Source organism: Oncorhynchus masou, chromosome 33, assembly GCF_036934945.1.
Source record: "Oncorhynchus masou masou isolate Uvic2021 chromosome 33, UVic_Omas_1.1, whole genome shotgun sequence".
Taxonomy (NCBI): domain Eukaryota; kingdom Metazoa; phylum Chordata; class Actinopteri; order Salmoniformes; family Salmonidae; genus Oncorhynchus; species Oncorhynchus masou.
In genome coordinates, this window is record NC_088244.1 from 29,627,400 (window position 1) to 29,640,484 (window position 13,085).

Sequence of the window (13,085 nt, forward strand, 5' to 3'; positions counted from 1 at the left end):
GGCCTGACCTTTTCTATTTTCACAAGTAAAAAAACACCACATATTCCCTATGTTCAGGTTCCATGTAAAAATAAAAGAGGAAAGGAAAATCAAAAAACCTCCCCAGTCAGTTACTAGTACATAAATGTTGCATGAACAGCTAAAAGGTAAAAGCAATGCATCCATCTAAGCAAAGCTAGCCAACTGAGGGCCCAACATACCACGGGTCTAGGGCCATTTCAAGGATAGGACTAGGCTGTTGTGTAAAACTTAAAAACATTGCCAGAGGAGATGAAAAAGGCTGAGAACTAACTTAACAGCTCTTTGTGCCAGATCAGTTGGGTCAATGAATACGTTTGGCACAATATAATATTCTCATTCTTTGTGCCCTAAATTATGCTCAGTTGAGAAATATTCTGCCAGTTCTGCCAGAGCCAGTCAGTTACATGACAACTTACATCGTTTTTTCTTGGGAGTTTTGGGGGTCCTGAAACAAGATTTTATAAAACGTCATTATTGAAATTGGCACATATCTACTAGCCCATCAGGGCAAAGTACAGTGTGAAGTAGAATCTACACATCAATTTTCGTGGGCCAGGGTGACAAGCAAACAACAGTACCAAACTCCAGGGCCAGTAGTGGAGAGTTGGTCTCTGCATTGACATAGGCTAGAGAACATTAACATATCTACTAATCCCAGTTATTCTTGTTCACAAGTCTTGACTGGGCCAGAATCACTATGGTTCTGAGACTTATCAGCATCCATCCATTCATCAGATCAATGGCATTTGATTGATTTAAATGATCAATTTGAACAACCAATGATGAACCTACCTAAAGTAGACAAATAATATTTTATGAACTATTTAAAAGTGCATTTCAAGAAACAACAAAAACCTAACAAAACAAATATAGCTAACATAAAAACAAAAGTCCAGTGTTCATTTAAGGGAAAATGCAGAATTATATCACAGTGTAAACATTTGTTAGAATACAATTTAGAATTGATGGATTCACATGAGCGTAAATTTGCCCTCACCAAAACATGCAGGTGATTTACCTTGTTATTGCATCTCCTGTTGTGCAACATCTCTTCCTGCATCACACACACACACCAATCAATCAACAGCCCTCACCTTACATCAATACACACACCGAGAGATTAGTACAGACTGAAAAACATCCGTCATATGCAATCAATCACCATCATACCATTAGAAAATAAATAGGAATATTAACAACAAAGTAAATGGATATAGACTTATCAAGTGAAAACCATGAACACATCCATTTTAGTGGGGTCCAGAGTATGACAAACACGTTATCCAGCAGCGGCATAATCTTCCAAGTGCCATTTTAAATTAGCCTTACGAGTCAAGCATAATAAACAACACCTGATGACATTACTACCCACCTCCTGATGCACAACATGATTCAAAAACTCTGCAAGAGCACGTCTCCTGCACCAAAAACTAGTTTGGGTTCTTGTTCCTTTCCCATGAGGATCAGATAACATGCATAATTCTCTGTTTTTCTGGTTATTTCATTATAAAACCAATCAATATATTATCTTTATAGTCTAGACTGACAACAAGACGTGCAGATTATTTACATTTCAATGATTTGGTTAGATGTGCCCTAGTGTGATAACAAAAGCCGAAGCTACTATGGGAATGTTTTTTTTATGTCAGCCCCCTTATCAAAACTTCTCTCTCCAATCACCAAAGCTTGTGCTATCGTCACAATGGAGCCCGTTTTGTACCAGATAATTCCATTCCTACAGATTACATCACACAAGACACACCCATGTACCTTAACCACACATACAAAACAGGAAGCTTTCCAACAAGCCCATCTAACCATTAACCAAATAAATGCATTTTTAGATGATTAGAAAAGATATGAAAAGAAAACAAAATACAGAAAATGTCATACAGAAAAGGCCTGTCACACTCTATAACTCTTAACTCTTAGACTAACGATCTGTCACGGTACACGGTGAAAGGTTATGTCATTCTTATGACTGACATGTAAAGGGGTGTGGCAACTAAATGGTAAACACATAGCATAGCAATACTTTACATCACCACAGCAGAGAGTTGCATTCAACAAACCTCACATTTATGACAGAGAGGAATGAGGGGCCGAGGAAAAGGAGGAAGAGTTTGGGAATACCTCATGCAATTATTAATAAAAATCAAGAAAAAAAACATTCAAATTACAAAGTATTATATCTTCTTCGCCCAACACTTCAAGTCTCTACCTCCACTCTGGCACCAAAAAAAAGTCTGTCAAGGCAAACATTTCTGTTGATATTTTGAAGTTTAAAAAATAAGTAGTAGTAGTAGGAGGAGCAGGATTAGGTAAGAAAAAGAAGCGGGTAAAAGATGTGGAGAATTCTCCAGGAGTTTCTGTGTTTTACTTATACTTCGATCTAGAGTTATGGTTGATGTTGTAGGTAGGGGAGTGGTCTCCTCCCCCTATTGTGGTCACCAGGGGCGTCATGTTGTTGCTCAGGAAGCCCTGTTGTAGGGCCACAAAGTACGAGGCCTGCACAGGCTTGTGGCACTGCAGCACCCTGCTGGCATCATCGGTCTCAAACCATTCCCCTTTTCTACCTGTCAACAGAGGGATAATGAGCAGAGTTTGAAAGGGGGCTACAAAAACAGGTTAAGTCTAGATTAACTCAGGAATGAAATGCCTATGAAGGATTTACAATTGTAGTAGTAGTGGTAGTAGTAGCAGCAGTTGTAGCATCTATTATGATCAGCTGGTCAATCTGTTGCCGATTAATCAATTTGATCACACATAACAAAATAGATTTCCAGTCATCACAGCTTTCACAAACACCACAAAAAACTAGTAACAATGTACCAATATTCACAGATTCCTCCCAGTCTTCTAACATCTCTGTATCCATTAGGACATAGACATATGTTCTGTGCTTCCTCTCTGTGTTCTGAGAAAGAGGAAATCAAGAAAAATTGTTAGTGCTCAAGGTTAGGAGGCAAACAGTGGAAATAAACTAGCAGTCCCTCCCACCCCAAGTTTAAAGACAAGCAACACAAAGACATGGAAAATCCTTTTCAGCTCACCTCGAAAATTCCTCGTAGTCGCCCCAATGTCCCCTTGACATCATCCTGGAAAGACAACATGTTCAGTAGAAATGAAACAGCAGATTAAACCTTGAATAACGATTCTTAGTAAAAGCAGGACACTGCAATGTTTTCACCCGATGAGACCTGGGGGTTCTGAGAATTGCTGCCATTTTCAGTTCCAGGGCGGGGGCAATGTCATGGAGGAGAGGGAGGGATCAGCTCCTATTAACATGGTATCATTGCAGTACTTTCTTCTTCAGGTTACAGTTTTACTCTATTTATAAACATGGACTCTCAATCAAGAGGCTCCTCAACCCATTCAGAGAATAGCTTACATAGAAGAACGTTTAGATTTTTCAGAGCCAAAATAAGGGCTGCTAAGTCAGCTAGTGTAAAATTAGTACATCAACAAAACCCCGCAATAACATTTGGCCCAGACAACAATACATCAGATTGTGTTTCCCTAACAAATGAGCTCAACATTGATCACGAGGAACTCACAAATGAGGCTGAATACAGTTAATGGAAAACCAATAAACTTAAAAGACTAGAAGATCTGAAACCCTACCTGAACCCTACCTCTTTAAAGAGAATCTTAAATAATCCCACAGCAACCCCCCTCGCCCCCCAAAAAACTAAATAATAAAATAATTCCCATCTGTGAACTAACACACACACTTGACTTCCCCCACCCCACAAGCACTGCCTTTGCTGATAGCTACTTTATTTCTGAAAAATGTATTTACTGAGATATTTGGTTGTCCCACCTAGCAAACTTTAAAATGAATGTACTAGCTGTAATTTGCTCTGTATAAGAGTGTCTAAAAGTGTCTAAATTTACTAAAATGTAAATGTTTAAAGATGGCATTATCCCATTTGTTCAACAGAAAAGGTTAGCTTCAGTTCAAATACCGTATATACCCTCTAAGAACTTTAGGCAACAATTTAGCATGAGAGTAACCTTTCTATTAATACAATTATGCTAAGGGACATCGAGTTTTTTTGGGGGAAATCAGATTATTAATGAATAAACACGTTATTAAAGTGTAATTTCCTGTCTATACCAGTCTATACAGGCCTTTAACCTTTACAAACCATTTCAAAGGGCAGCTGCACAGAAGTGAAATGATACTTTCAATGAGCTCCTTGCATAATAAAAACTCTGAATGCACAAATGAAGTTGACAAGTAATTCAGCCTACCTCTTCACACACCTCTCGAACAGCAGCCACGTTGGGCTCTTCCTCCGGCTATATTCCTCCACCAGGGACAATCCACTTGTCTTGAGTCCGACTACCACTAACCAACAACACCTGCAGGCAGGGCCAGATTAAGAAATCATAAACCCTGGAGCTATGCTTTGTACTAGAAAAAAGACATTTTAAAAACGCATTTCATGCTTTTCTACGTAATTTACATGATAGAAGACATAAGCTCAATCTTTTTTTAATCCCACACAAATGACCGAAATGAGTGGCTACTCCGACACTGGCAAACAGAGATCAACCTGGTCTTGAATTCAAACAAGCAATAGCCCAGGCCAATGAAGCGACACACAGACTGTACAATATTAGGAGGAAATATATATACATATATACAGTACCCGTCAAAAGTTTGAACACACCTACTCATTCAAGGGTTTTTTCTTTATTTTTACTATGTTCTATATTTTAGAAAAAAACTATGAAATAACACATATGGAATCATGCAGTAACCAAAAAAGTGTGAAACATAACGATACATGTTTTACATTTTAGATTCTTCAAAGTAACCACCTTTTGCCTTAATGACAGCTTTGCTCGCTATTGGCATTCTCTCAACCAGCTTCATGGGGTAGTCACCTGGAATGCATTTAAATTAACAGTTGTGCCTTGTTAAAAGTTCATTTGTGGAATTTCTTTCCTTTTTTCCTTGAGCCAATCAGTTGTGCTGTGACAAGGTACGAGTGATATACAGAAGATAGCCCTATTTGGTAAAAGACCAAGTCCATATTATGGCAAGAACAGCTCAAATATGCAAAGAGAAATGACAGTCCATCATTACTTTAAGACATGAAGGTTAGTCAGTACAGAACATTTCAAGAACTTTTAAAGTTTCTTCAAGTGCACTCGACAAAACCATCAAGCGCTATGATGACACTGGTTCTCATGAGGACCGCCACAGGAGAGGAAGACCCAGAGTTACCTCTGCTGCAGACGATAAGTTCATTACAGTTACCAGGATCAGAAATTGAAGCCCAAATAAATTTGTCACAGAGTTCAAGTAACAGACAAATCTCAACATCAACTATTCAGAGGAGACTGCGTCAATCAGGCCTTCATGGTCAAATTGCTGCAAAGAAACCACTACTAAAGGACACCAATAATAAGAAGAGACTTGATTGGGCCAAGAAACACAAGCAATAGAAATCTGTCCTTTGGTCGGATGAGTCCAAATTTTTGGTTCCAACCGTTGTGTCTTCGTGAGACGCAGAGTAGGTGAACGGATGATCTCCGCATGTGTGGTTCCCACCGTGAAGCATGGAGGAGGAGGTGTGATGGTGTGGGGTACTTTTCTGGTGACACTGTCAGTGATTTATTTAGAATTCAAGGCACACTTAACCAGCATGGTACTACAGCATTCTGCAGCGATATGCCACCCCATCTGGTTTGTGCTTAGTGGGACTATCATTTGTTTTTCAACAGGACAATGACCCAACACACCTCCAGGCTGTGTAAGGGCTATTTGACCAAGAAGGAGAGTGATGGAGTGCTGCATCAGATGACCTGGCCTCCACAATCACCCGACCTCGAGGTGGTTTGGGATGAGTTGGCCTGCAGAGTGAAGGAAAAGCAGCCAACAAGGGAAGTCCTTCAAGACTGTTGGAAAAGCATTCCAGGTGAAGCTGGTTGAGAAAATGCCAAGAGTGTTCAAAGTTGTCATTAAGGCAATAGGTGGCTACTTTGAAGAATCTAAAATATATGTTTTATTTCATAGTTTTGGTGTCTATTATTCTACAATGTAAAAAATAGTTTAAAAAATAATCAATAAAAACCGTGGAATCAGTCGGTGTGTCCAAACTTTAGACTGGTACTGGATATATATATATATATATAGTCCATTCAGAAAGTATTCAGACCTCTTGACTTTTTCCACATTTTGTTACGTTACAGCCTTATTATAAAATTGATTAAATAAAACGTTTTCCTCATCAATCTACACACAATACCCCATCATGACAAAGCAAAAACATTTAGTAAATGTATTAAAATAAATAAATAAAATAAACGTATTTACATAAGTATTCAGACCCTTTGATATGACACTCGAAATTGAGCACAGCTGCACCCTGTTTCCGTTGATCATCCTTGAGATGTTTCTACAACTTGATTGGAGTCCACCTGTGGTAAATTCAGTAAATTGGACATGATTTGGAAAGGCACACAACTGTCTACATAAGGTCCCACAGTTGACAGTGCATGTCAGAGCAAAATCCAAGCCCTGGGGTCAAAGGAATAGTCCGTAGAGCTCCGAGATAAGATTGCGTCAAGGCACAGATCTGGGGAAGGGTCCCCCAAAATGTCTGCAGCGTTGAAGGCCCCCAAGAACACAGTGGCCTTCATCATTCTTAAATGGAAGAAGTTTGGAACCACCAAAACTTTTCCCAGAGCTGGCAATCAGGGGAGAAGGGCCTTGGTCAGGGAGGTGACCAAGAACCCAATGGTCATTCTGACAGAGCTCCAGAGTTTCTCTGTGGATATGGGACAACCATCTCTGCAGCACTCCACCAGTCAGGCCTTCATGGTTAAGTGGCCAGACAGAAGCCACTCCTCAGAAAAAGGCACATGACTGCCTGCTTGGAGTTTGCCAAAAGGCACCTAAAGGACTCTCAGACCATGAGAAACAAGATTCTCTGGTCTGATGAAACCAAGATCGAGGTCTTTGGCCTGAATGCCAAGTGTCACGTCTGGAGGAAACTTGCACCATCACTACGGTGAAGCATGGTGGTGGCAGCATCATGCTGTGGGGATGTTTTTCAGCGGCAGGGACTGGGAGACTAGTCAGGATCGAGGGAAATATGAACGGAACAAAGTACAGAGAGATGCTTGCTGAAAACCTGCTCCAGAGCACTCAGGACCTCAGACTGGGGTGCCACGCTTGTTGCGTCATAGTCAAGAAGACTTGAGGCTGTAATCACTTCCAAAGGTTCTTCCAAAAAGGACTGAGTAAATGTTCTGAATACATATGTAATTCTGATATTTGTTTTTTATTTCTAAAAAACACATTTTATATTAACGCTGTAAATTACAGCCTGTAATGTAACAAAATGTGGAAAAAGTCAAGTGGTATGACTACTTTTGAAAGTACTGCAATGGCCCAGAGCTAACAGACCCTGCATTGCATAATAAACTAATTTGGCAACTCTGGGAAAATAAAGTTATTCAACTTGAATATATTCAGCCTAGGCCTCTACAGTTAAGGTTAATGTAAGTTTTAAAATTGTACTTAAAAAAAATCCAATAACATGTTAACCGCAGGCGATGTTGCCACTAAACAAGCATATGCTTTAGCTAACATGTAGCCTATTCTCTACATTAGAAATAGCTACCCCACCAGACAACCTGTACTCCAAATGGCCCGTTCAACCTCCACACTCCTAGCCTCGGATTTACCTCCTCACTCTCGTTCCTGAAGGACAGACAGGCGGCGCGTTTCTTGTAGCCATCCCCGTCATATATCCGCGTTTGATTCGATTTGATCTTCATCATGTTGGGATAAAACAAAAAAAATGTGAACCACAAACTCAGAAAGACGGTCACAGCCCACTTGTGGGAACCCGTGTAAAAGGCTATACATTTCTACAACAGACTTCTTCTCCGCTTCATTTGTCATTTTTTAAACTGCGTATATTACGCGCTACGGTAGATAGAATAGTCAAACGTAGCCTACACATATCGGTATTCACGTGTCAATCTTTGAGAATGAGAGTATGAAACTGTAAACGCAGTCGTGGTCGGTCTGGTAGATCTCTAGTTTTACCCAATGATGTGTACAGTGCCTTCAGAAATAATTCACACCTCTTGACTTTCACATTTTGTTGTGTTACAGTCTGAATTTAAAATGGTTTAAATTGAGATTTTATGTCACTGATTTAAAGTATACCAGTGCCTAAATAATTGTAGGAGTAAAACCTTAATAAAAAGTCACATAATATGTTGCATGGATAATATTGTTTAACATCATTTTTAAATGACTACCCCGTACAATTATCACTCAGTCAAGTAGTGAATTTCAAGCACAGATTAAACAACAAAGACCAGGGAGGTTTTCCAATGGTTTGAAAAGAAGGGGGGAAAAGCAGACATTGAATATTCCTTTGAGCACAGTGCAGTTATTAATTACACTTTGGATGGTGTATCAATACACCCAGTCACGACAAAGATACAGGCTCCCTTCCCAACTCAATTGCGGGAAACCGCTTAGTGAAACTGGGAACAGCTCAGGGACTTCACCATGAGGCCATGATGATTTTAAAAAAAGTAACAAGAGTTTAATGTTAATGGCATGTTTGATTGGGGAGGGTTGCTGCACAGCTATTTTAAGGTCTCTCCAAAGATGTTCGATCGGGTACAAGTCCAGGCTCTCTCAAGGACATTTAGAGATGTGTCCCAAAGCCTCTCCTGCGTTGTCTTGGCTATGTGTTTAGGGTTGTTGTTCTGTTGGAAGGTGAACCTTCTCCCCAGTCAGATCCTTGAGTGCTCTGTCGCAGGTTTTCATCAAGGATCTCTCTGTACTTTGCTCCGTTCATCTTTGCCTTGATCCTGACTAGTCTCGCAGTCCCCAAAGCATGATGATGCCACCACCATGTTTCACCGTAGGGATGGTGATCGGTATACACCAGACGTGACTCTTGGCCTTCAGGTCAAAGAATTCAATCTTGGTTTCATCAGATCAGAGAATCTTGTTTTTCATGGTCTGAGTCCTTTAGGAGCCTTTTGGCTCCAAGCGGGCTGTCATGTGCCTTTTACTTCCGTTTGGCCACTCCACCATACAGGCCTGATTGGTGGAGCGCTGCAGAGATGGTTTTCTTTCTGGAAGGTTCTCCCATCTCCACAGACAAACTCCCATGATGTCAAGCAAAAAGGCAGTGTGTTTGAAGGTAGGCCTTGAAATATATCCACAGGTACACCTCCAATTGACTCAAATGATGTCAATTAGCCTATCAGAAGCTTTTAAAGCCAAGCTGTTCCAAGCTGCTTAAAGGCACAGTCTATTTAGTGTATGTAAAACTTCTGACCCACTGGAATTGTGGTACAGTGAATTATAAGTGAAATAATCTGTCTGTAAACAATTGTTGGAAAAATGACTTGTGTCATGCAAAAAGTAGATGTCCTAACCGACTTGCCAAAAGTATAGTTTGTAAACAAGAAATTTGTGGAGTGGTTGAATAACGATTTTCAATGACTCCAACCTAAGTGTATGAAAACTTCTGACTTCAACTGTATTTCTTTGTTAAATGCTCAACACAGAATAGCCACATGTGCGCAAATCGTTTGGAGAAAAGAGCCTTTCTATTTGATTCAGCTTTGTTCAATTGTATTCTTCATACTATAAAATATAATAAAATAATGCCACCGAATTCTAGTGTAGCTCACAGCCATTTGGCATAGCAAGATCAGGAACTAACATAAAGACAACTCAGAGTATCCTATTCTGTTCTTCTGAAATAGACTATATTTTCTTCATGTCATGCTTCTTTAGACCCTTCTAAAATAAATAATGGAATTATTGTGAAGGTGTAGGCTATATTACATGGATTTCTTTGACTTTTTAAAAGGTAGATGTTCCAAAGGTCTGCATAGGCTATATGTGGAAGCCAGGAGATGCTAAATGTCTTTGTTAATTCACGGTAAATTACTGTGAGACCGACAGTTATTTTCTTGACAATCACTGGCTGACCAAATTTTGTGACCGCCATAGCAATACATGTGTTGAATACTTATTGAATCAAGATATATTAATGTTGTATTTTCCATTAATTAATCCAACATGTCAGACATTTTCTTCCACTGTGACAGATTATTTTGTGCAGATTGTTGACATAAAATGACAAATCCATTTTAATCCCACTTTATAGCACAACAAAATGTGGAAAAAGTCAAGGCAAGTGAATACTTTCTCAAGGCACTGTATCAAATAAATTTATAAAGCCCTTTTTACATCAGAAAATGTCACCAGGTGCTATACAGAAACCCAGCCTAAAACCCAAAACAGCAAGCAATGCAGTACGTGGCTAGGAAAAATTCCCTAGAAAGGCAGGAACCTAGGAAGAAACCTAGAGAGGAACCAGGCTCTGAACCAGTCCTCTTCTGGCTGTGCTGGGGGTGAGATTAAGAGAGTACATGTCCATTAAGGCCAGATTGTTCTTCAAGATGTTCAAACAGTCATAGATTACAAGCAGGGGGAAACAATAATCACAGTGGTTGCAACAGGTCAGTATCTCAGGAGTAAATGTCAGTTGGCTTTTCATAGCCGAGCATTCAGAGGTCCAGACAGCAGGTGCGGTAGAGAGAGAGTCGAAACCAGCAGGTCCGGGACAAGGTAGCACATCTGGTGAACAGGTCAGGGTTCCATAACCGCAGGCAGAACAGTTGAAACTGGAGTAGCAGCACGGCCAGGTGGACTGGGAACAGCCAGGAGTCATCAGGCCAGGTAATCCTGACGCATGGTTCTATTGCTCAGCTTCTCTTGGAAGGGAGTGAGAGAGGGAGGGAAAGATAATTAGAGGGATCATACTTAAATTCACACAGGCCACCAGATAAGACAGGATAATTACACCAGATATAACAGACTGAGTCCCGGAACATAGACTAGCGCAACATAGATACTGGAGGCTGAGACAGTGGGGGTCGGGGGACAGTGGGGGTCGGGGGACACTGTGGCCCCGTCCGACGATGCCCCCGGACAGGGCCAACCAGCCAGGATACAACCCCACCCACCTTGCCAAGGCACAGCCCTCACACCACTAGAGGGATAACAACAGACCACCAATTTACTACATTAAAACAAGGCTGACTAAAGCCCACGAAGATCTCCTCCACTGCACAAGCCCGAAGGGGTGCAAAACCCCTTCTAGGGACGGCATGGAAGAGCACTAGTAAGCCAGTGACTCAACCCCCATAACAGGGTCAGAGGTAGATAATCCAGGTGGAGAGAGGGGGCGGTTTGTCTCTCCCGTGCCTTGCTGTTCCCCTTATCTCCCCTGGGCCAGACTACACTCAATCATAGGACCTACTGAAGCGATGAGTCTTCAGTAAAGAGACCAAGTCTGCATCTCTCACATGGATAGGCAGACCATTCCATAAAAATTGAGCTCTATAGGAGAAAGCCCTGCCTTCAGCTGTTTGCTTAGAAATTCTGGGAACAATAGGAGCCCTGCGTCTTGTGACCGTAGCATACATGTACAGTGCCTTGCGAAAGTATTCGGCCCCCTTGAACTTTGCGACCTTTTGCCACATTTCAGGCTTCAAACATAAAGATATAAAACTGTATTTTTTTGTGAAGAATCAACAACAAGTGGGACACAATCATGAAGTGGAACGACATTTATTGGATATTTCAAACTTTTTTAACAAATCATACACTGAAAAATTGGGCGTGCAAAATTATTCAGCCCCTTTACTTTCAGTGCAGCAAACTCTCTCCAGAAGTTCAGTGAGGATCTCTGAATGATCCAATGTTGACCTAAATGACTAATGATGACAAATACAATCCATCTGTGTGTAATCAAGTCTCCGTATAAATGCACCTGCACTGTGATAGTCTCAGAGGTCCATTATAAGCGCAGAGAGCATCATGAAGAACAAGGAACACACCAGGCAGGTCCGAGATACTGTTGTGAAGAAGTTTAAAGCCGGATTTGGATACAAAAAGATTTCCCAAGCTTTAAACATCCCAAGGAGCACTGTGCAAGCGATAACATTGAAATGGAAGGAGTATCAGACCACTGCAAATCTACCAAGCCCTGGCCGTCCCTCTAAACTTTCAACTCCTACAAGGAGAAGACTGATCAGAGATGCAGCCAAGAGGCCCATGATCACTCTGGATGAACTGCAGAGATCTACAGCTGAGGTGGGAGACTCTGTCCATAGGACAACAATCAGTCGTATATTGCCCAAATCTGGCCTTTATGGAAGAGTGGCAAGAAGAAAGCCATTTCTTAAAGATATCCATAAAAAGTGTTGTTTAAAGTTTGCCACAAGCCACCTGGGAGACACACCAAACATGTGGAAGAAGGTGCTTCTTTGAACTTTTGAACTTTTTGGCAACAATGCAAAACATTATGTTTGGCGTAAAAACAACACAGCTCATCACCCTGAACACACCATACCCACTGTCAAACATGGTGGTGGCAGCATCATGGTTTGGGCCTGCTTTTCTTCAGCAGGGACAGGGAAGATGGTTAAAATTGATGGGAAGATGGATGGAGCCAAATACAGGACCATTCTGGAAGAAACCCTGATGGAGTCTGCAAAAGACCTGAGACTGGGACAGAGATTTGTCTTCCAACAAGACAATGATCCAAAACATAAAACAAAATCTACAATGGAATGGTTCAAAAAATAAACATATCCAGGTGTTAGAATGGCCAAGTCAAAGTCCAGACCTGAATCCAATCGAGAATCTGTGGAAAGAACTGAAAACTGCTGTTCACAAATGCTCTCCATCCAACCTCACTGAGCTCGAGCTGTTTTGCAAGGAGGAATGGGAAAAAAATTCAGTCTCTCGATGTGCAAAACTGATAGAGACATACCCCAAGCGACTTACAGCTGTAATCGCAGCCAAAGGTGGCGCTACAAAGTATTAACTTAAGGGGGCTGAATAATTTTGCACGCCCAATTTTTCAGTTTTTGATCTGTTAAAAAAGTTTGAAATATCCAATAAATGTCGTTCCACTTCATGATTGTGTCCCACTTGTTGTTGATTCTTCACAAAAAATACAGTTTTATATCTTTATGTTTGAAGCCTG

At 40.8% G+C, this 13,085-nt stretch overlaps 1 pseudogene; it reads right to left on the reverse strand.

Annotated features, from left to right (window-relative positions):
* Positions 1 to 817: 817 nt before the first annotated feature.
* Positions 818 to 7,928, reverse strand: LOC135528214 (diphosphoinositol polyphosphate phosphohydrolase 1-like; annotated as a pseudogene).
* Between the last annotated feature and the right edge of the window lie 5,157 nt (positions 7,929 to 13,085).